A 24,880-nucleotide genomic window follows, 5' to 3' on the forward strand; every position below is an offset into this window, starting at 1 on the left:
CATGGGTTGAATGACACTTGTGACTTCCCACACTGCATTGGAGCCCTGGATGGGAAACATATCAAGGTGCGTAAGCCGCTAAACTCTGGCTCTCAATTCTACAATTATAAGCAATTTTTCCTCTGTAGTTCTGTTAGCTGTAGTTGACAGTAACTACAGGTTTATGATTGTAGACATTGGGGCCTATGGGCGAACAGGAGACTCAAGGGTCTTCAATTTGTCCATTATGGGTCGTATGTGTTGTTTTGCACAATTTTACGAGACTTCATGATTGCCCATCATATGTTATTGGTGAAGAAATGTTGCCCAATGTGAGTAGCCCTACACCACATGGCCCTCCTCCGCGCCGTCCCCTTTCTGGACTAAAAGTGAGAGATATTTTCACAAATTATTTTGTTTCTCCTCAGGGTGCTACTCCCTGGCAAGATAATGCTGTTTCTCAGTTGTGATTTCCTTATTTTCAAAATATATTATTTATCACCATAAAATATTTTTTGCCTAGAGAAACTGTACTCTGTGTGTTGTATTTACTTAATTACCTGATGTTTATGAACAGAGCATATGTGTGTGATGTAAGAATGATTCTCCCACAAACGTCAATTGGCTTTTGACAACATTTTTTACTTATTGCCAAAGCCTTTTGGTGTTAACTTTAAATATTTGTTTCATATGGTTTTATTTTTATTTATTTTTTTTAAACCACAACATAACAAAGTTCAATTACAGCACAAAGTTAACCAAAACATGGTTATGCAGAAAAAAAATAAACAAAAGTAACTTTGGCTTACAGATTTCTGTAAGTTGGTGGAGGTGATGGCGGCAGCTCAGGGTCCTGCTCAGGTGGCCTTTGTTGGGCCAATTGTCCTTCACCCTGTGGGGATGCTGTGTGTGGCGGATCCAAATACAGGCCTTGCTCATATTGGCCAGTTGGGTATTGGCCATAAGGGAATTGTCTCTGGCCCTAATGCTGCTGAACATATTGGCTGGATTCATAGCCACCCCCAATATGGCCATGTCATCCAAACCCAGGTTGGGACCAGCCTACAGCACTGGGTCTGGAAAAGTGGGCATATTGGGAAGGTTGGTTGTAGGCTGCCGTATGGTACGGTGCTGGCCTTGGTTGATTTTGGATGGGGAGGGGTTGAGGTGTAGGCACACATGGAGGAGGTGCTTCAAATCCTGATTGACCATGCACCTGTTGGGGTCGTGGAAGGCGCAAGAGGTTATGTGGTGAAAGCTGCCTTCTCTCAATAAATTCCAAAACTTCATAGGGGTCATTTGGGGAGGTGCATAAATCAATCAGGATTTGAATACACCCTCTCACATGTAGCCTCACCTCACGGGGAAAGGGACGAAGGTACCGGGCAAGGCTGCGAGCAAAGGCCTCCTCTCCATCATCCGTGGCTGCCCTGACCAAATAATTGAGGACCCCAGTGTCCACATCCCTCCTACTGGCTTGCAGCTCACTCCTTCTGCGGCCTCTGCGTAAAGGCCCAGCTGCCTGTGGGGAGGACACCAGCGGGACAGTAGGGTTGCTGCTGTGACCATGCTCTTCCTGGCTTCCAGGATCAGGTGCTGCTGAGGGTGGTGGTGCTGCATCTTGGACACTTGTTGCTGTCTCTTGTGATGCAGAAGCCAATGGTCCAGGAAGGAATGAGGTAGAAGAGGCCAAAGATGGGCCTGCCACCTCTTCTTCAACACCAACGGGATCGATGACAAACTCCGAGTCTAAGCCGGTCTCCCTCTCAGTGAGGTTGGACTGTGTTCTGTTATTAATAAATAAACAAAAAAATCACTAAATTAATAGTTCAGTTATTTGTTAACATAAGTTTATTATACATCTGTGACCTCGTCTCCCGGTAATTACCTACACGCAACCTCCGATCTCTACAAGATCTCCTTCTCTACTCCCCTCTTATCTCCTCTTCCCACAATCGTATACAAGATTTATCTCGTGTATGACCCCTACTCTGGAACCCTCTACCACAACACATCAGACTCTCACCTACCATCGAAACCTTCAATAAGAGTCTGAAGACCCACCTCTTCCGACAAACATATAACCTGCAATAACCACCGATCAACCAAACCACTGCATGAGAAGCTATATCCTCGCCTACTGTATTCTCACCCATCCCTTGTAGATTGTGAGGCTTCGCGGGCAGGGTTCTCTCTCCTCCTGTACCAGTTATGACTTGTATTGTTTAAGATTATTGTACTTGTTTTTATTATGCATACCCCTCCTTACATGTAAAGCACCATGGAACAAATGGCGCTATAACAATCCAAAATAATAATAAAAATAATAATATTAATAATAATTGTGTTGTGATTAGTGTTGAGCGATACCTTCCGATATCGGAAAGTATCGGTATCGGATTGGATCGGCCGATATTCAAAAAATATCGGATATCGCCGATACCGATACCCGATCCCAATACAAGTCAATGGGACCAAAATATCGGAATAAAAATAAACCCTTTCTTTCCTTGTAGATTCATTCTACATGAAGGAAAACAACTAAGAATAATGCAGGATGTATTTGGGGAGGTGGCGGAGACATTAAAGGCATAGAGATTTAACATAATCAAATAGAATAGCATGATTTTTTTTTTTTAAAGACGTTCGGAGTGACAAAGATATTGACTATGTAAATTTTTTTTTTATTTTTGTCATTGTCAGATATTGATGTTTCACTATTCCACGCCCTTCCCCTTCTTTTTTTTTTACTTTTCCCACACTTTCATCTTCATCATCATCAGCATCTTTGACATCAACTTCTTCTTCACCTTATTCATCTTCTTCTTCATCTTCTACATATTTTTTTTATTACATTATTCATATTCATTTTCTTCAACTATTATTATTCTTCCTATTCTACTTCTTCATCATATTCTCATTTGTGACAGGCATTCCCGTAGTTGTTATCTATAAAGCCGCCGTCACACATGCGAGTTTTACGGACGTAAGAGCGCAGAATCTACGTCCGTAAAACTCGCAAAAAATACGGCACAATTATTCTCTATGCCCCTGCTCCTATTTGCCGTATTTTACTGATCAGTATTATACGGCTTTCTACGGCCGTACAAAATCGCAGCATGCTGCGTTTGTCACCGTACTGCGCAAGAAATACGCCAATGAAAGTCTATGGAAGCGTGAAAAATACGGATTACACACGGACAAGCAGTGTGACTTGCGAGAAATACGCAGCGCTGTTAGAGAGAAAAGCCGGTAATTCAGTGCGGTGTACAGTAAAATCACACTGACAGCTTACAGTAGAATAGGTAGAATAAATGTGTACACATAGAATAGGTATATATATATGTCAGTGAGACACATATATGTATATATATTAATATTTATTCCAGCGCTAGACAGCTTGAAAGCCGGTAATTCAATTACCGGCTTTTTCCTTCTCCTTCCTAAAACCCGACATGATTTGAGACATGGTTTACATACAGTAAACCATGTCTTCTCTCCATTTTTTTTGCAGATTCCACACTACTAATGTCAGTAGTGTGTATCTGCAAAATTTGGCCGTTCTAGCTCTTAAAATAAAGGGTTAAATGGCGGAAAAAATTGGCGTGGGCTCCCGCGCAATTTTCTCCGCCAGAGTAGTAAAGCCAGTGACTGAGGGCAGATATTAATAGCCTGGAGAGGGTCCACGGTTATTGGCCCCCCCCTGGCTAAAAATATCTGCCCCCAGCCACCCCAGAAAAGGCACATCTGGAAGATGCGCCTATTCTGGCACTTGGCCACTCTCTTCCCATTCCCGTGTAGCGGTGGGATATGGGGTAATGAAGGGTTAATGCCACCTTGCTATTGTAAGGTGACATTAAGCCTAATTAATAATGGAGAGGCGTCAATTATGACACCTATCCATTATTAATCCAATACTAGTAAAGGGTTAAATAAAACACAAACACATTTTTTAAAATTATTTTAATGAAATAAAAACAATGGTTGTTGCAGTATTTTATTCAACGCCCAATCCAGTCACTGAAGACCCTCGTTCTGTGAGTAAAAAAACATAATAAACCAACAATATACTTACCCTCCGCAGATCTGTAACGTCCAACGATGTAAATCCTTCTGAAGGGGTTAAAACATTTTGCAGCAAGGAGCTGTGCTAATGCAGGCTGCTCCTCGCTGCAAAACCCCAGGGAATGAGGCTAAAAATAGATCAATGATCTATATTTAGCTTCATTTGCGGTGAGGCGCCCTCTGCTGGCTGTTCATAGATCGTGGGAAATTACCTAGAAAGCCAGGGAGCTTTCTAGGTAATTTCCCACGATCTATGAACAGCCAGCAGAGGGCGCCTCACCGCAAATGAAGCTAAATATAGATCATTGATCTATTTTTAGCCTCATTCCCTGGGGTTTTGCAGCGAGGAGCAGCCTGCATTAGCACAGCTCCTTGATGCAAAATGTTTTAACCCCTTCAGAAGGATTTACATCGTTGGACGTTACAGATCTGCGGAGGGTAAGTATATTGTTGGTTTATTATGTTTTTTTACTCACAGAACGAGGGTCCAGTCACTGAAGACCCTCGTTCTGTGAGTAAAAAAACATAATAAACCAACAATATACTTACCCTCCGCAGATCTGTAACGTCCAACGATGTAAATCCTTCTGAAGGGGTTAAAACATTTTGCAGCAAGGAGCTGTGCTAATGCAGGCTGCTCCTCGCTGCAAAACCCCAGGGAATGAGGCTAAAAATAGATCAATGATCTATATTTAGCTTCATTTGCGGTGAGGCGCCCTCTGCTGGCTGTTCATAGATCGTGGGAAATTACCTAGAAAGCCAGGGAGCTTTCTAGGTAATTTCCCACGATCTATGAACAGCCAGCAGAGGGCGCCTCACCGCAAATGAAGCTAAATATAGATCATTGATCTATTTTTAGCCTCATTCCCTGGGGTTTTGCAGCGAGGAGCAGCCTGCATTAGCACAGCTCCTTGCTGCAAAATGTTTTAACCCCTTCAGAAGGATTTACATCGTTGGACGTTACAGATCTGCGGAGGGTAAGTATATTGTTGGTTTATTATGTTTTTTTACTCACAGAACGAGGGTCTTCAGTGACTGGATTGGGCGTTGAATAAAATACTGCAACAACCATTGTTTTTATTTCATTAAAATAATTTTAAAAAATGTGTTTGTGTTTTATTTAACCCTTTACTAGTATTGGATTAATAATGGATAGGTGTCATAATTGACGCCTCTCCATTATTAATTAGGCTTAATGTCACCTTACAATAGCAAGGTGGCATTAACCCTTCATTACCCCATATCCCACCGCTACACGGGAATGGGAAGAGAGTGGCCAAGTGCCAGAATAGGCGCATCTTCCAGATGTGCCTTTTCTGGGGTGGCTGGGGGCAGATATTTTTAGCCAGGGGGGGGCCAATAACCGTGGACCCTCTCCAGGCTATTAATATCTGCCCTCAGTCACTGGCTTTACTACTCTGGCGGAGAAAATTGCGCGGGAGCCCACGCCAATTTTTTCCGCCATTTAACCCTTTATTTTAAGAGCTAGAACGGCCAAATTTTGCAGATACACACTACTGACATTAGTAGTGTGGAATCTGCAAAAAAAATGGAGAGAAGACATGGTTTACTGTATGTAAACCATGTCTCAAATCATGTCGGGTTTTAGGAAGGAGAAGGAAAAAGCCGGTAATTGAATTACCGGCTTTCAAGCTGTCTAGCGCTGGAATAAATATTAATATATATACATATATGTGTCTCACTGACATATATATATATATATATACCTATTCTATGTGTACACATTTATTCTACCTATTCTACTGTAAGCTGTCAGTGTGATTTTACTGTACACCGCACTGAATTACCGGCTTTTCTCTCTAATATATGTGTCTACTGACACATATATATATATATATATATATATATATATATATATATATATATATATAGACAGTATATATATATTTTCTTTTCTTTTTGGGACACATGGATCACTTCTATAGCGGTATGTTGGTTTTGCTAGCCTGCGAGAAAACCACGCAGTACGGATGCCATACGGATTACATACGGAGGATGCCATGCGCAAAAAACGCTGACACACCCTGCCTACGGAGGAGCTACGGACCACTTTTTTCGGGACTTTTCAGCGTATTACGGCCGTAATATACGGACCGTATTGTTTTACGCTGTGTGTGACGCCGGCCTAAAAGTTTGAAGATTACACCTTCCGTTCTGCCTGTCACAAAAGTTACATTTGTCCGCGTTCAGTTTGGCCTGCAGCATCAGGCTTTATCCAGGGGCACCACGAGGAGGAACTGACTCACCCCCATACACTGCTTAGTCTTCTTCTGCATATAATTTAGATAATATCTTTTGCTCTGATATTAAGTGTTATGCTTAATGTTCTTCTGCTCTTTGTTCTGCAGCCTCTTGTTCTTCTGCTTCTCGGTCTTCCATGTTGTCGTCTCCAGGCTCATCATCTCCAGGGTCGTCGTCTCCGCCGTCGTCGTCTCCGCCGTCGTCGTCGTTGTCATCGGGGTGGTCTTCAGGGTCATCATCTCCAGGGTCGTCGTCAACTCAGTGGTTGTCGTCTCTGGTGTCGTCGTCATCTTAGGGGTGGTCTTCCGGGTCGTCGGCTTTAGGGTCTTCAACTTTGAAATGTAGCAGAAGGTACAAGAAGGCTGAGAAAATGCCGAGAACCAGCTGATGGAACTGGAACTCGGATGGCTACCCGAAGGTCCAAGAGCCAATGGAACTACCGAGGACCAGCTGACGTTACTGGAACCCGGTTACTAAGCAGGAGGTACCCGTGCTAAAAAGCACTACCAAGGACCGCCTGACGTTGGCGGAACTCGGATACCCAGAAGGAGGCACCTAAGCCAAAGGCTCTGCCCGGAACCAGCTGACGTTACTGGAACCAGGATGGGGAGCAGAAGGTACAAGAGCAAAAGACACTGCCGAGAACCAGCTAATGGTACTGGAACCCGGATGGGTAGCCGAAGGTCCAAGAGCCAATGGAACTACCGAGGACCAGCTGACGTTACAGGAACCCGGTTACTAAGCAGGAGGTACCCGTGCCTGAAAGCACTACCAAGGACCACCTGACGTTGGTGGAACTCGGATACCCAGAAGGAGGCACCTAAGCCAAAGGCTCTGCCCGGAACCAGCTTACGGTACTGGAACCAGGATGCGGATCAGAAGGTACAAGAGGAAAAAGACACTGCCGAGAACCAGCTGACGGTACTGGAACCCGGATGCGTTGGCCAACTGTGCAAGAGCCAATGGCACGACCGAGGACCAGCTGACGGTGCTGGAACCCGGTTACTAAGCTGTAGGTACCCGCACTTAAAAGCACTACCAAGGACCACCTGGTGTTGGCGGAACTCGGATACCCAGAAGGAGGCACCTAAGCCAAAGGCTCTGCCTGGAACCAGCTGACGGTGCTGGAACCAGGATGTGGACCAGAAGGTCCACAGGAGAGGAGAGAACAGCTAGGCCGCCGCAGTTACCGAACACCAACAGTCCTACAGGGGGAGCTTGGCCTACTGGCACTACAGAACCAGCCTTGATTGCCAATTCTCGCAGCCCACATAGGAAGCTCCTAAACTGGAGGCACCATGGAGTTGGCTAACCCGACCGCAATACGACGGGGCAACGCATAGGCGTCTCAGTGAGCTTGACACTACCTGGAACCAGCTGACGGTGCAGGAACCAGGCTGGGCATGAGGGAGTACCCGTGACAAAAACACTGCCGAGAACCAGCTGACGGTGCTGGAACACGGATGCGTTGCCCAAGTGTGCAAGAGCCAATGGCACCGAGGACCAGCTGACGGTGCTGGAACCCAGTTACAATGCTGTAGGTACCCGCGCTTAAAAGCACTACCAAGGACCGCCTGGCGTTGGCGGAACTCGGATACCCAGAAGGAGGCACCTAAGCCAAAGGCTCTGCCCGGAACCAGCTGACGGTGCTGGAACCAGGATGTGGACCAGAAGATCCACAGGAGAGGAGAGAACAGCTAGGCCGCGAGGCTGCCGCAGTTACCGAACACCAACAGTCCTACAGGGGGAGCTTGGCCTACTGGCACTACAGAACCAGCCTTGATTGCCAATTCCCGCAGCCCACATAGGAAGCTCCTAAACTGGAGGCACCATGGAGTTGGCTAACCCGACCGCAACACGACGAGGCAACGCATAGGCGTCTCAGTGAGCTTGACACTACCCGGAACCAGCTGACGGTGCTGGAACCAGGCTGGGCACGAGGGAGTACCCGTGACAAAAACACTGCCGAGAACAAGCTGATGGTGCTGGAACACGGATGCGTTGCCCAAGTGTGCAAGAGCCAATGGCACCGAGGACCAGCTGATGGTGCTGGAACCCGGTTACAAAGCTGTAGGTACCCACGCTTAAAAGCACTACCAAGGACTGCCTGGCGTTGGCGGAACTCGGATACCCAGAAGGAGGCACCTAAGCCAAAGGCTCTGCCCGGAACCAGCTGACGGTGCTGGAACCAGGATGTGGACCAGAAGGCCCACAGGAGAGGAGAGAACAGCTAGGCCGCGAGGCTGCCGCAGTTACCGAACACCAACAGTCCTACAGGGGGAGCTTGGCCTACTGGCACTACAGAACCAGCCTTGATTGCCAATTTCCGCATCCCACATAGGAAGCTCCTAAACTGGAGGCACCATGGAGTTAGCTAACCCGACCGCAACACGACGGGGTAACGCATAGGCGTCTCAGTGAGCTTGACACTACCCGGAACCAGCAGGCTGGGAAGGAGGGAGTACCCATGACAAAGACACTGCCGAAAACCAGCTGACGGTGCTGGAACCCGGATGTGTTGCCTATTCAAGATTGTCTTCCTAGAGCCCCAACTAGCGGTGTTGGAGCAAAGGGTAAGCAGGAGGAGCAGAGTGTAGGCCGAAGCCTGCACTGGAGGCAGCTTTGTGTCTGCGTTGCGTTTGCAGGACACGTTGCCAGCTACACAGCGGGGGAACAGCTGGCGTTGCTGAACCCCACTGACACATTGGCTGGTGTTTTTCTCTGTGCAGCTAGCACTTCCGGGCAAAAACTGGCGGTGTTAGAGCCCAGGGTCTGCAGGAGGAGCAGAGTGTAGGCCGAAGCCTAATTGAACCAATTTCAAAGGTAACCTTTAATCCACCCTCAGGTGTTACAATTTAGAAGAGCCAAACCTTGTGCAGTAGTAATGCTCCACAAGTGAAAGGTTGCTCTTTAAATTTTGCTCATTGCACACGCAGAATGAAAGACGTACACAATTTTGCCCATTATACAGTAAGACTGTATTGGAGGCGTGACTTGTGTTTTTAAGGAGACGCAGCACAGGTGTCCAAAAATAACGCCTTGGTGCTGGGCGCAGCCTCCTGAGCGTTGTTATTTGCTGTACAGGAGTCTGCGCTCTTGTTAACCCTTACTCATGCCCTGTTAGCGCTGCCCGTCTTATGACCTCATTTCATGTTGGCCGGTGCGGTTAACGATGGCCATGAATCCCAGACCAGCAGTGTCTTTTCATAAAGTCACACTGCAGGGCTGGGATTCATGGCCTTGCGCAGTAAATATGTTTGCCGCTCACTCATGTCCTTACACCTGCTTCAGACTGGGCGGCCTCAGCTGATCCCTTATCGCATGCCGCGGCCATGAGGCCGCACAGTCTGAAGAAGGCGGAAGGAGGGGAGTGAAGACAGGCGAAGATATGCACTGCTCGTGCCCATCAATCACACCCTCGCAGTCAAAATATTTCAGACAACGAGGAGCGTTGTGTCGGGCAGGGCGGATGCACAGGCACAGGCAGCCAACCAATGATGTCAGAAGACGGGCAGCGCTACCAAGGGGGGTGCTGCGTGTCATTTAAAAAGGATAATCACACGTCAAGGACAGTGTAATGGTCTCTAATGAGACACATTTTGTACGTGTTGAGTTCGACAAGGGCAAGAAGAAAAAGTCAGCCACCTTGTACAAATGCAGCATTACTGCTGTACAAGGTGGCTGTTATACATACAAACACCTTGGGGGGGGCAGGGTCCCTTTAATTTCAGTTCAGGTGCCTGCGTGGCGTTTGCAGGACACGATGCCAGCTACACAGCAGGAGAACAGCTGGCGTTGCTGAACCCCACTGACACATTGGCTGGTGTTTTTCTCTGTGCAGCTAGCACTTCCGGGCCCCAACTGGCGGTGTTAGAGCCCAGGGTCAGCAGGAGGAGGAGAGGAGCAGAGTGTAGGCCAAAGCCTGCACTGGTGGCAGCTTTAAGTCTGTTGTGTCTGCGTGGCGTTTGCAGGACACGATGCCGGCTACACAGCAGGGGAACAGCTGGCATTGCTGAACCCCACAGACACATTGGCTGGTGTTTTTCTCTGTGCAGCTAGCACGTCCGGGCAAAAACTGGCGGTGTTAGAGCCCAGGGTCTGCAGGAGGAGGAGAGGAGCAGAGTGTAGGCCGAAGCCTAATTGAACCAATTTCAAAGGTAACCTTTAACCCACCCTCAGGTGTTACAATGTAGAAGAGCCACACCTTGTGCAGCAGTAATGCTCCACAAGTGAAAGGTTGCTCTTTAAATTTTGCTCATTGCACACGCAGAATGAAAGACGTACACAATTTTGCCCATTATACAGTAAGACTGTATTGGAGGCGTGACTTGTCTTTTTAAGGAGACGCAGCACAGGTGTCCAAAAATAACGCCTTGGTGCTGGGCTCAGCCTCCTGAGCGTTGTTATTTGCTGTACAGGAGTCTGCGCTCTTGTTATCCCTTGGCCATGCGCTGTGAGCGCTGCCTGTCTTCTCACCTCATTTCATGTTGGCCGGTGCGGTTATCGATGGCCAGGAATCCCAGACCCGCAGTGTCTTTTCATAAAGTCACACAGCAGGGCTGGGATTCATGGCCTTGCGCAGAAAATATGTTTGCCGCTCACTCATGTCCTTACACCTGCTTCAGACTGGGCGGCCTCAACTGATCCCTTATCGCATGCCACGGACATGAGGCCGCACAGTCTGAAGAAGGCAGAAGGAGGGGAGTGAAGACAGGCGAAGATATGCACTGCTCGTGCCCATCAATCACACCCTCGCAGTCAAAATAAGTAAGACAACGAGGGGCGTTGTGTCAGGCAGGGCAGACGCACAGGCACAAGCAGCCAACCAACGTTGTCAGAAGACGGCCAGCGTTACCAATGGGGGTGCTGCGTGTCATTAAAAAGGAAAGTCACACCTCAGGGACAATGTAATGGTCTCTAATGAGACACATTTTGTACGTGTTGAGTTCCACGTGGGCAAGGAGAAAAAGTCAGCCACCTTGTACAAATGCAGCATTACTGCTGTACAAGGTGGCTGTTATACATATAAACACCTGGGGGGGGGCAGGGTCCCTTTAATTTCAGTTCAGGTGCCTGCGTGGTGTTTGCAGGACACGTTGCCGGCTACACAGCAGGGGAACAGCTGGCGGTGCTGCACCCCACTAACACATTGGCTGGTGTTTTTCTCTGTGCAACTAGCACGTCCGGGCAAAAACTGGCGGTGTTAGAGCCCAGGGACAGCAGGAGGAGGAGAGGAGCAGAGTGTAGGCCGAAGCCTGCACTGGTAGCAGCTTTTGTTCTGTTGTGCCAGCGTGGCTTGTGCTGGACACGTTGCCGACTACACAGCAGGGGAACAGCTGGCGTTGCGGAACCCCACTGACACATCAGCGAGTGTTTTTTCTGTGTAGTCAACACTTCCAGGTGACAATTGACAGGGTTGAAACCCAGGGAATCAAAGAGGAGCAGAGTGTAGACCGAAGCCTGCACTGGTGGCAGCTTTTGGTCTGTTGTGCCAGCGTGGCTTGTGCTGGACACGTTGCCGGCTACACAGCAGGGGAACAGCTGGCGTTGCTGAACCCCACTGAAACAATGGCGGGTGTTTTTCTCTGTGCAGCCAGCACTTCCGGGCCCCAACTGGCGTAGTTAGAGCCCAGGGTCAGCAGGAGGAGCAGAGTGTAGGCCTAAGCCTAGTAGAACCAATTTCAAAGGTAACCTTTAACCCCCCCTCAGGTGTTGCAAAGTACAAGAGCCACACCTTGTGCAGCATTAATGCTGCACAAGTCAGAGGTTGCTCTATGAATTTTTCTACTTGCACATGCTGAATGAAACAGGTACACAATTTTGCCCATTATACAGTCAAACTGTATTGAAGGCAAGACTGACTTGCCTTTTTAAGGAGACGCAGCACAGGTGTCCAAAATAACGCCTTGTGTTGTGATCAGGTAATTCAGAACCACAATGGACCTTGAAGTTCAGAGCACACAAAGTGACCTGACATTTACCAAAAACATAGGACGAGCTCTGAGACGTGGAAACTCTGCTGACCGCAATCCCTAATCCTATCACACCACACTAGAGGTAGCCGTGGATTGCGCCTAACGCTCCCTATGCAACTCGGCACAGCCTGAGAAACTAACTAGCCCTGAAGATAGAAAAATAAGCCTACCTAGCCTCAGAGAAATTCCCCAAAGGAAAAGGCAGCCCCCCACATATAATGACTGTGAGTAAAGATGAAATACAAACACAGAGATGAAATAGATTTAGCAAAGTGAGGCCCGACTTACTGAATAGACCGAGGATAGGAAAGATAGCTTTGCGGTCAACACAAAAACCTACAAACAACCACGCAGAGGGGCAAAAAGACCCTCCGCACCGACTAACGGTACGGAGGTGCTCCCTCTGCGTCTCAGAGCTTCCAGCAAGCAAGAAAAACCAATATAGCAAGCTGGACAGAAAATATAGCAAACAAAAATAACACAAGCAGAACTTAGCTTATGCAGGATAGACAGGCCACAGGAACGATCCAGGAGGAAGCAAGACCAATACTAGAACATTGACTGGAGGCCAGGATCAAAGCACCAGGTGGAGTTAAAGAGAGCAGCACCTAACGACTTAACCTTATCACCTGAGGAAGGAAACTCAGAAGCCGCAGTACCACTCTCATCCACCAAAGGAAGCTTATAGAAAGAACCAGCCGCAATACCACTCACGACCACAGGAGGGAGCTTGGCCACAGAATTCACAACAGTACCCCCCCCTTGAGGAGGGGTCACCGAACCCTCACCAGAGCCCCCAGGCCGACCAGGATGAGCCACATGAAAGGCACAAACCAGATCGGCAGCATGGACATCAGAGGCAAAGACCCAGGAATTATCTTCCTGACCATAACCTTTCCACTTAACCAGATACTGGAGTTTCCGTCTCGAAACACGAGAATCCAAAATCTTCTCCACAATATACTCCAATTCCCCTTCAACCAAAACCGGAGCAGGAGGATCAATAGATGGAACCACAGGTGCCACGTATCTCCGCAACAATGACCTATGGAACACGTTATGGATGGAAAAAGAAGCCGGAAGAGTCAAACGAAAAGACACAGGATTAAGAACCTCAGAAATCCTATATGGACCAATGAAACGAGGCTTAAATTTAGGAGGGGAAACCTTCATAGGAATATAACGAGATGACAACCAAACCAAATCCCCAACACGAAGTCGAGGACCCACACAGCGCCTGCGGTTAGCGAAACGTTGAGCCTTCTCCTGGGACAAAGTCAAATTGTCCACTACATGAGTCCAAATCTGCTGCAACCTATCCACCACAGTATCCACACCAGGACAGTCCGAAGACTCAACCTGCCCTGAAGAGAAACGAGGGTGGAACCCAGAATTGCAGAAAAACGGCGAAACCAAAGTAGCCGAGCTGGCCCGATTATTAAGGGCGAACTCAGCCAAAGGCTAAAAGGACACCCAATCATCCTGATCAGCAGAAACAAAACATCTCAGATATGTCTCCAAGGTCTGATTGGTTCGCTCAGTCTGGCCATTTGTCTGAGGATGGAAAGCCGAGGAAGAAGACAAATCAATGCCCATCCTAGCACAAAAGGCTCGCCAAAACCTCAAAACAAACTGGGAACCTCTGTCAGAAACGAAGTTCTCTGGAATGCCATGTAAACGAACCACATGCTGAAAAAACAATGGCACCAAATCAGAGGAGGAAGGCAATTTAGACAAGGGCACCAAATGGACCATCTTAGAGAAGCGATCACAAACCACCCAAATGACCGACATTCTTTGAGAGACGGGGAGATCCGAAATAAAATCCATAGAGATATGTTTCCAAGGCCTCTTCGGGACCGGCAAGGGCAAAAGCAACCCACTGGCACGAGAACAGCAGGGCTTAGCCCGAGCACAAATCCCACAGGACTGCACAAAAGAACGCACATCCCGCGACAGAGACGGCCACCAAAAGGATCTAGCCACCAAATCTCTGGTACCAAAGATTCCAGGATGACCAGCCAACACCGAACAATGAACCTCAGAGATAACTTTATTCGTCCACCTATCAGGGACAAACAGTTTCTCCGCTGGGCAACGGTCAGGTCTATTAGCCTGAAATTTTTGCAGCACCCGCCGCAAATCAGGGGAGATGGCAGATAAAATTACCCCCTCTTTGAGAATACCCGCCGGCTCAGACAAACCTGGAGAATCGGGCACAAAACTCCTAGACAGGGCATCCGCCTTCACATTTTTAGAGCCCGGAAGGTACGAAACCACAAAGTCAAAACGGGAGAAAAACAGCGACCAACGAGCCTGTCTAGGATTCAACCGTTTGGCAGACTCGAGATAAGTCAAGTTTTTGTGATCAGTCAAGACCACCACGCGATGCTTAGCTCCTTCAAGCCAATGACGCCACTCCTCGAATGCCCACTTCATGGCTAGCAACTCTCGATTGCCAACATCATAATTTCGCTCAGCAGGCGAAAACTTCCTGGAAAAGAAGGCGCATGGTTTCATCGCCGAGCAATCAGAACTTCTCTGCTACAAAACAGACCCTGCTCCAATTTCAGAAGCATCAACCTCGACCTGGAACGGAAGCGAAACATCTGGTTGGCACAACACAGGGGCAGAAGAAAAACGACGCCTCAACTCCTGAAAAGCCTCCACAGCAGCAGAAGACCAATTGACCACATCAGCACCCTTCTTGGTTAAATCAGTCAACGGTTTAGCAATACTAGAAAAATTATTTATGAAGTGACGATAAAAATTAGCAAAGCCCAGGAACTTCTGCAGACTCTTCAGAGATGTTGGCTGAGTCCAATCAAAAATGGCCTGAACTTTAACAGGGTCCATCTCGATAGTAGAAGGAGAAAAAATGAACCCCAAAAATGAAACCTTCTGAACACCAAAAAGACACTTTGACCCCTTCACAAACAAAGAATTAGCACGCAGGACCTGGAACACCATTCTGACCTGCTTCACGTGAGACTCCCAATCATCCGAGAAGACCAAAATATCATCCAAGTATACAATCAGGAATTGAACACTGAAACACTGATGGAGCATTAGAAAGCCCGAATGGCATAACCAGGTACTCAAAATGGCCTTCGGGCGTATTAAATGCTGTTTTCCATTCATCGCCCCGTTTAATACGCACAAGATTATACGCACCACGAAGATCTATCTTGGTGAACCAACTAGCCCCTTTAATCCGAGCAAACAAATCAGTCAGCAGCGGCAAGGGGTACTGAAATTTGACCGTAATTTTATTTAGAAGGCGGTAATCATTACAAGGTCTCAGCGAACCATCCTTCTTGGCCACAAAAAAGAACCCTGCTCCCAATGGCGACGATGACGGGCGAATATGACCCTTCTCCAAAGACTCCTTCATGTAACTCCGCATAGCGGCGTGCTCAGGTACAGATAAATTAAACAGTCGACCCTTAGGAAACTTACTACCAGGAATCAAATCGATAGCACAATCACAATCCCTATGCGGAGGTAGGGCATTGGACTTGGGCTCATCGAATACATCCCGGTAATCAGACAAGAACTCTGGGACCTCAGAAGGGGTGGATGATGAGATAGACAGAAATGGAGCATCACCATGTACCCCCTGACAACCCCAGCTGGACACAGACATTGATTTCCAATCTTCTACTGGGTTATGGACTTGTAGCCATGGCAACCCCAACACGACCACATCATGCAAATTATGCAACACCAGAAAGCGAATATCCTCCTGGTGCGCAGGAGCCATGCACATGGTCAGCTGGGTCCAATACTGAGGCTTATTCTTGGCCAAAGGCGTAGCATCAATTCCTCTCAATGGAATAAGACACTGCAAGGGCTCCAAGACAAACCCACAGCGCCTAGCAAACTCCAAGTCCATCAAATTCAGGGCAGCGCCTGAATCCACAAATGCCATGACAGAATAGGAAGACAAAGAGCAGATCAAAGTAACGGACAAAAGAAATTTCGACTGTACCGTACTAATGGTGGCGGACCTAGCGAACCGCTTAGTGCGCTTAGGACAATCGGAGATAGCATGAGTGGAATCACCACAGTAGAAACACAGCCCATTCTGACGTCTGTGTTCTTGCCTTTCAGCTCTGGTCAAAGTCCTATCGCACTGCATAGGCTCAGGTTTATGCTCAGATAATACCGCCAAATGGTGCACAGATTTACGCTCACGCAAGCGTCGACCGATCTGAATGGCCAAAGACATAGACTCATTCAGACCAGCAGGCATAGGAAATCCCACCATGACATCCTTAAGGGCTTCAGAGAGACCCTTTCTGAAAATAGCTGCCAGTGCACATTCATTCCATTGAGTGAACACGGACCACTTTCTAAACTTCTGACAATAAATTTCTATTTCATCCTGACCCTGACACAGAGCCAGCAAATTTTTCTCTGCCTGATCCACTGAATTAGGTTCGTCGTACAGCAATCCGAGCGCCAGAAAAAACGCATCAATATTACATAATGCAGGATCTCCTGGCGCAAGGGAAAATGCCTAGTCTTGCCCACCCTGATGTAAAGGGGAAAAGAAAGACAGAACACAGTGCAAAGAAAAAAAAATGGTCTCAGAACTTCTCTTTTCCCTCTATTGAGAAGCATTAGTACTTTGGGCCTCCAGTACTGTTGTGATCAGGTAATTCAGAACCACAATGGACCTTGAAGTTCAGAGCACACAAAGTGACCTGACATTTACCAAAAACATAGGACGAGCTCTGAGACGTGGAAACTCTGCTGACCGCAATCCCTAATCCTATCACACCACACTAGAGGTAGCCGTGGATTGTGCCTAATGCTTCCTATGCAACTCGGCACAGCCTGAGAAACTAACTAGCCCTGAAGATAGAAAAATAAGCCTACCTAGCCTCAGAGAAATTCCCCAAAGGAAAAGGCAGCCCCCCACATATAATGACTGTGAGTAAAGATGAAATGCAAACACAGAGATGAAATAGATTTATCAAAGTGAGGCCCGACTTACTGAATAGACCGAGGATAGGAAAGATAACTTTGCGGTCAACACAAAAACCTACAAACAACCACGCAGAGGGGCAAAAAGACCCTCCGCGCCGACTAACGGTATGGAGGTGCTCCCTCTGCGTCTCAGAGCTTTCAGCAAGCAAGAAAAACCAATATAGCAAGCTGGACAGAAAATATAGCAAACAAAAATAACACAAGCAGAACTTAGCTTATGCAGGATAGACAGGCCACAGGAACGATCCAGGAGGAAGCAAGACCAATACTAGAACATTGACTGGAGGCCAGGATCAAAGCACCAGGTGGAGTTAAATAGAGCAGCACCTAACGACTTAACCTCATCACCTGAGGAAGGAAACTCAGAAGCCGCAGTACCACTCTCATCCACCACGACCACAGGAGGGAGCTTGGCCACAGAATTCACAACAGCCTTGGTGCGGGGCGCAGCCTCCTGAGCGTTGTTATTTGCTGTACAGGAGTCTGCGCTCTTGTTATCCCTTGGCCATGCGCTGTGAGCGCTGCCTGTCTTCTCACCTCATTTCATGTCGGCCAGTGCGGTTAGCGATGGCCATGAATCCCAGACCCGCAGTGTCTTTTCATAAAGTCACACTGCAGAGCTGGGATTCATGGCCTTGCGCAGTAAATATGTTCGCCGCTCACTCATGTCCTTACACCTGCTTCAGACTGGGCGGCCTCCGCTGATCCCTTATCGCATGCCGCGGCCATGAGGCCGCACAGTCTGAAGAAGGCGGAGGGAGAAGAGTGAAGACAGGCGAACATATGCACTGCACATGCCCATCAATCACACCCTCGCAGTCAAAATAGATCAGACAACGAGGGGCGTTGTGTCGGGCAGGGCGGACGCACAGGCACAGCCAGCCAACCAATGATGTCAGAAGACGGGCAGTGCTACCAAGGGGGGTGCTGCGTGTCAGTAAAAAGGAAAGTCACACCTCAGGAACAATGTAATGGTCTGTAATGAGACACATTTTGTAAGTGTTAAATTCCACGTGGGCAAGGAGAAAAAGTCAGCCACCTTGTACAAATGCAGCATTACTGCTGTACAAGGTGGCTGTTATACATAGAAACACCTGGGGGGGGGCAGGTTCCCTTTAATTTCAGTTCAGGTGCCTGCATGGCGTTTGCAGGACACGTTGCCGGCTACACAGCAGGGGAACAGCTGGCGTTGCTGAACCCCACTGACACATTGGCGGGTGTTTTTCTCTGTGCAGCTAGCACTTCCGGGCAACAACTGGCGGTGTTAGAGCCCAGGGTCAGTAGGAGGAGGAGAGGAGCAGAGTGTAGGCCGAAGCCTGCACTGGTGGCAGCTTTAGGTGTGTTGTGCCAGCGTGGCTTGTGCTGGACACATTGCCGACTACACAGCAGGGGAACAGCTGGCGTTGCGGAACTCCACTGACACATCAGCGAGTGTTTTTTCTGTGTAGACAACACTTCCAGGTGACAACTGACAGTGTTGAAACCCAGGGAATCAAAGAGGAGCAAAGTGTAGGCCGAAGCCTGCACTGGAGGCAGGAAAATGTCTGTTATTGTGCCAGAGTGGCTTGTGCTGGACACGTTGCCGGCTACACAGCAGAGAAACAGCTGGCGTTGCTGAACCCCACTGACACATTGGCGGGTGTTTTTCTCTGTGCAGCTAGCACTTCCGGGCAACAACTGGCGGTGTTAGAGCCCAGGGTCTGCAGTAGGAGCAGAGTGTAAGCCGAATCCTGCAGTGGAGCAAGTTGAAAGGGAACCTTTAACCCCCCCCAGGCATTTGTTGCTGAAAGAGCCATCTTGTACAGCAGTAATACTGCACATGGAAAATGGTGGCTCTTAAAATTATGCTCCTTGCAAACACTGAAGTACACACTCATATAATGTGTCCCCTCACACCGTTAAACCATCCCGGAGGTGGGACTTTCCTTTGTAATGTGACACAGCACAGCCGTATTTCCAACCCCCTTGGTGCCGTGCATCACCTCCTCAACGTTGTTTGATTCTGTCACGGAGCCCGCGCTGTAATGTTATCCCTTGGCCATGCACAGTTAGCGGTGCCCGTCTTCTGACATCATTTAGGTGTCAGGCTGGCAGTGCCTGTGCGTCCAAGCTGCCCGAGAGCCAACCTCGCAGTGTTATCTAATGTAATCCCACTGCGGGCCTGGGATCCATGGGCATGCGCAGTGCATATCATCGCCTCTCACTCCCCTCCTTCCTGCTTCTTCAGACTGTGCGGCGTCACGGCCGTGGCATGCTATTAGGGATCAGCTGACGCCACCTAGTCTGAAGAAGCGTGAAGAAGGGGAGTGAGAGGCTAGTATATGCACTGCGCATGGCCATGGATACCAGGCCCACTGTGGGATCACATTAGACGACACTGCGAGGTGGGATTTCGGGCAGCGTGGACGCACAGGCGCAGCCAGGACGACAACAAATGATGTCAGAGGACGGGCAGCGCAAACTGTGCATGGCCAAGGGATAACATAACAGCGCAGGGTCCGTGACAGAATCAAACAACGCTAAGGAGGCAGCGCACGGAGCCAAGGGGGTAGGAATGACGGCTGTGCTGCGTCACATTACAAAGGAAAATCCCACCTCCGGGACGGTTTGACGGTGTGAGGGGACACATTACATGAGTGTGTAGTTCAGCGTTTCCAAGGAGCATAATTTAAAGAGCAACCTTTTCCTTGTGCAGTATTAGTGCTGCACAAGGTGGCTCTTTCAGTAACAAACGCCTGGGGGGGGGACAGGTTCCCTTACATTTTAGTTGTGCCAGCGTGGCGGTCGCATGACACGTTGCCGGATACACAGCTGGGGATCAGCTGACGTTACTGAACCCCAATAACAGAGGAGCGACTGTTGACTGTGCAGACAGCACTTCCAGACACCAACTGGCGGTGTTAGAGCCCAGGGACAGCAGGAGGAGCAGATTGGAGGTATTGCCGCACACACAGCTGGGGATCAGCTGACGTTACTGAACCCCAATAACAGAGGAGCGACTGTTGACTGTGCAGACAGCACTTCCAGGCACCAACTGGCGGTGTTAGAGCCCAGGGACAGCAGGAGCAGCAGATTGGAGGTATTGCCGCACACACAGCTGGGGATCAGCTGACGTTACTGAACACCAATAACAGAGGAGTGACTGTTGACTGTGCGGACAGCACTTCCAGGCACCAACTGGCGGTGTTAGAGCCCAGGGACAGCAGGAGGAGCAGATTGGAGGTATTGCCGCACACACAGCTGGGGATCAGCTGACGTTACTGAACCCCAATAACAGAGGAGCGACTGTTGACTGTGCGGACAGCACTTCCAGGCACCAACTGGCGGTGTTAGAGCCCAGGGACAGCAGGAGGAGCAGATTGGAGGTATTGCCGCACACACAGCTGGGGATCAGCTGATGTTACTGAACCCCTATAACAGAGGAGCGACTGTTGACTGTGCAGACAGCACTTCCAGGCACCAACTGGCGGTGTTAGAGCCCAGGGACAGCACGAGTAGCAGAGGAACAGAGTGTAGGCCGAAGCCTTATTGGAGCAAGTTGAAAGGGAACCTTTAACCCCCCCCCAAGACGTTTGTAGCTGAAAGAGCCATCTTGTGCAGCACTAAGGATGCAAAAGGAAAAGGTTGCTCTTTTAATTATGCTCCTTGCAAACACAGAAGTAAACACTAAAAATGTGTCCCCTTATACCGTAAAGCCATCCCGGAGGTGCTTATTTCCTTGGGACGCAGCACAGCTGTCATTCCTATCCCCTTGGTGCCGTGCGCTGCCTCCTCAGCGTTGTTTTAAGCTGTCACAGACCCTGCGCTGTTCTGTTATCCCTTGGCCATGCCCAATTTGCGCTGCCTGTCTTCTGACATAATTTGGTGTCAGGCTGTCAGTGCCTGTGCGTCCACGCTGCCCCAGATCCCACCTCGCAGTGTCGTCTAATGTAATCCCACTGCGGGCCTTGGATCCATGGGCATGCACAGTGCATATCCTCGACTCTCACTCCCCTCCTTCCCTCTTCTTCAGACTGTGCGGCGTCACGGCCGTGGCATGCTATTAGGGATCAGCTGTCGGCGCACAGTCTGAAGAAGGCAGAGGGAGATGAGTGAGAGCCCGAGGGGAAGATATGCACTGCGCATGCCCATGGATCCCAGGCTCGCAGTGTGATTCAATCAGAAGACACTGCGAGGCGGGATCTCGGGCAGCGCGGCCGCACAGGCGCAGCCAGCCTGACACCAAATTATGTCAGAAGACAGGCAGCGCAAATTGGGCATGGCCAAGGGATAACAGAACAGCGCAGGGTCCGTGACAGCTTAAAACAATGCTGAGGAGGCAGCGCACGGCACCAAGGGGGTAGGAATGACGGCTGTGCTGCGTCACATTACGAAGGAAAGTCCCAGCTCCGGGACGGTATATCGGTATCAGTGAACACATTTTATAAGTGTTAAGTTCTGCGTGTGCAAGGAGCTAAACTAAAAGAGCTACCTTTTCCTTGTGCAGCATTACTACTGCACAAGGTGGCTCCTTCAGTAACAAACGCCGGGGGGGGGGGGACAGGTTCCCTTACATTTAGGTTGTTGTGCCAGCGTGGCGGTCGCAGGACACATTGCCGACTACACAGCTGGGGATCAGCTGACGTTACTGAAACCCAATAACACTGGGTCGTATGTTTTGACTGTGCAGCCTGCACTTCTGAGCCACAACTGGCAGTGTTGGAGCCCAGGAATAGCAGTTCAGGTGGTAGAAAGATGAACACATCAGGAGACCTGGATGACACCCAATTACTTAATCAGGCAGAGGAGTGGCAAATTCCTGCGAGATCCAGACCTGGTTCATTTTCAGAAAAGTAAGCCGGTCAACGTTATCGGAGGATAGTCGCATGCGACGCTCTGTCAGTACACCACCTGCGGCACTAAAGACACGTTCCAATAAGACACTAGCCACAGGGCAAGCCAGCACCTCCAATGCATACTGGCTTAGCTCTGGCCATGTATCCAGCTTAGAGACCCAAAACTTGAAAGGGGAAGAGCCGTCTGGGAGTACAGTAAGAGGGCAAGACATGTAGTCTGATACCATCTGACGGAACCATTGCCTCCTGCTGACTGGAGACACCGGTGATGGTGTAGACATTTGGGGCGGGCACACAAAAGTTTGCCACAGTTGTGCCATACTTGTCTTGCCTTGGGCAGAGGCACTGCTTCTGTTCCCTCTTTGTGCAGAGCCTCCTCCACTGCCTCGACGAACTGAGCTGCTTTGTAAAGCACTGGCAGCACTCCTCTCAGTTGGACTGGAGAAGATGATGGAATTCACCAGTGTGTCATGGTACTCCCGCATTTTACGCTCCCGGGTCAACGCTGGGATGAGGTTTTGGACATTGTCCCGGTAGCGAGGATCGAGGAGGGTGAACACCCAATAATCAGGCATGTTGAGAATGTGGTCGATGCGGCGGTCGTTTCTCAGGCACTGCAGCATGAAATCAACCATGTTTTGCAGACTGCCAACTGCCCCAGAAACGCTGTCCCCTGCTTGAGACATGATCTCTGCCCGCTCGTCATCACCCCACCCTCGCTGTACACACTGACCACTGGACAATTGTGTAACTCCCTCCTCTGGACGGAGCTCTTCCTCCTCCATTGACTCCTCCTCATCCTCCTCACAAAGTGGCCCCTGCGTACCCCTTTGTGAGGAACCACGTGGCGCTGACTCTCCAGAAGCTGATGGAAAAGGTGACTCCTCATCCTCCACCTCTTCCACAACATCATCCCTTAACGCTTGCAAAGTTTGTTGAAGCAGGCAGATAAGGGGGACAGTCATGCTGACTAGTGCATCATCTGCACTTGCCATCCGCGCGGAATAATCGAAAGGACGCAAAACCTGGCAGACGTCCTTCATAGTGGCCCACTCTGTGGTTGTGAAGTCTGATCGGCGCTGACTGCGACTTTTTTGCGCCTGATGCAGCTGGTACTCCATTACTGCTTGCTGCTGCTCACACAACCGCTCCAACATATGTAACGTGGAATTCCACCTGGTAGGTAGGTCACATATGATGCGGTGTTCCGAAAGGCGGAATCGGCGCTGAAGAGCAGCAATGCGGGATCTTGCCAAGCTGGAACGCCGCAAGTGAGCACACTCTAGGCGGACCTTGTGCAGCAGTGCATCAAGATCCGGATAGTCCCTCAGAAAACTCTGCACAACCAAATTGAGCACATGTGCCAGACATGGGATGTGAGTGAGGTTGCCAATGGCCAAAGCTGCCACCAGATTTCGGCCATTGTCACACACTACCATGCCTGGCTGGAGATTCGCTGGCACAAACCACACATCGCTCTCCTGCTTGATGGCATTCCAGAGCTCCTGCGCTGTGTGGCCTCGATTCCCCAAAGAAACTAGTTTCAAGACGGCCTGTTGACATTTGGCCACGGCTGTGCTCATGTCGGTCGTAACAGGTAAACGTGCACGGGTCCATGTGGAGGTGGACTGTGACGGCTCCTGCAGCGATGATTCTGAGGAACTTGTGTATGAGGAGGAGTCAATGCGTACAGACTGGATTCCTGCAATCCTTGGAGTGGGTAGGACACGTCCTGCGCCACTCGCACGATCTGTACCTGGCTCAACAACATTAACCCAATGGGCAGTGAGGGAAATGTATCGCCCCTGTCCATGTTGACTTGTCCACGCATCGGTGGTGAGGTGGACCTTGCTACTGACGGCGTTCAGTAGCGCGTGTTTTATGTGTCCCTCCACATGCTTGTGCAGGGCAGGGACAGCTTGCCTGCTGAAGTAAAAGCGGCTGGGCACCTTGTACTGTGGGACTGCCAATGCCATCAAGTCACGGAAGCTGTCAGTCTCCACCAGCCTGAATGAGAGCATTTCCAGTGACAGAAGTTTGGCAATGCCTGCATTCAGAGCCTGTGCTCGGGGGTGGTTGGCCGAGAATGCCCGCCTTTTCTCCCATGCCTGTACTACCGATGGCTGTAGAGTAGAGTGGGAGTGTGAGGATGACTGGGAATGTGGTGCTGTGGGTGGAATTACACTAGGTCTCTGGACAACAGTGCCAGAGGTTCTTCCATGGCGATCCTGGGAGGAAGCCGAACCAGCTGTGCGTGAGCTGGAGGAAGAGGCAACACGAGCTGAAGAGGTGGTAGCTGCCGCTGTTGGTTGGCCTAGGTCTTCAGTGTGTTTTTGTAACTCCACCGCGTGCCTGGTCCGCACATGTTTCCACATATTTGTGGTATTGAGGTTGCTGACACTTTTACCTCTTTTGACTTTCTGATGACACAGCTTGCATTTGACAAAACAAATGTCATCTGCAACTGTGTCAAAAAATGACTAGGCACTGCAAGTCTTGGGAGTGCCCTTTTTGGCTTTTGAAAGAGACAGGCTCCTAACGGGTGCCAAAGTGGAGGCTACAGGCTCCGCAGTCTTCCCCCTCCCTCTCCCTCTTTGGCCCGTTAGGGGAATCTCTTCCTCAGAGCTGCTCCCACCACCTTCCTGTTCCTCACGCCACGATGGGTCAAGGACCTCATCATCTCCACTACCCTCTGCCACCAACTGCTCCTCCTGGGTAATCTCGGCAGCACAGTACGCACCAGAAAGCGGCACCTGAGTTTCATCATCA

The 24,880-nt window shown here is 49.4% G+C and overlaps 1 protein-coding gene across 1 annotated transcript in view; it reads right to left on the minus strand.

Moving 5' to 3' along the window:
- Nucleotides 1-755: 755 nt before the first annotated feature.
- LOC138638521 (galactose-3-O-sulfotransferase 4-like) overlaps nt 756-24,880 on the minus strand; it is an 85,653-nt gene continuing 61,528 nt past the window's right edge. Inside the window, exon 5 of the mRNA XM_069727893.1 lies at nt 756-1,766. The gene's annotated coding sequence lies outside the window, so the exon portion shown is untranslated. The remainder of the gene's footprint in view (nt 1,767-24,880) is intronic.

This window comes from Ranitomeya imitator, chromosome 5 (genome assembly GCF_032444005.1).
Source record: "Ranitomeya imitator isolate aRanImi1 chromosome 5, aRanImi1.pri, whole genome shotgun sequence".
Classification (NCBI taxonomy): Eukaryota; Metazoa; Chordata; class Amphibia; order Anura; family Dendrobatidae; genus Ranitomeya; species Ranitomeya imitator.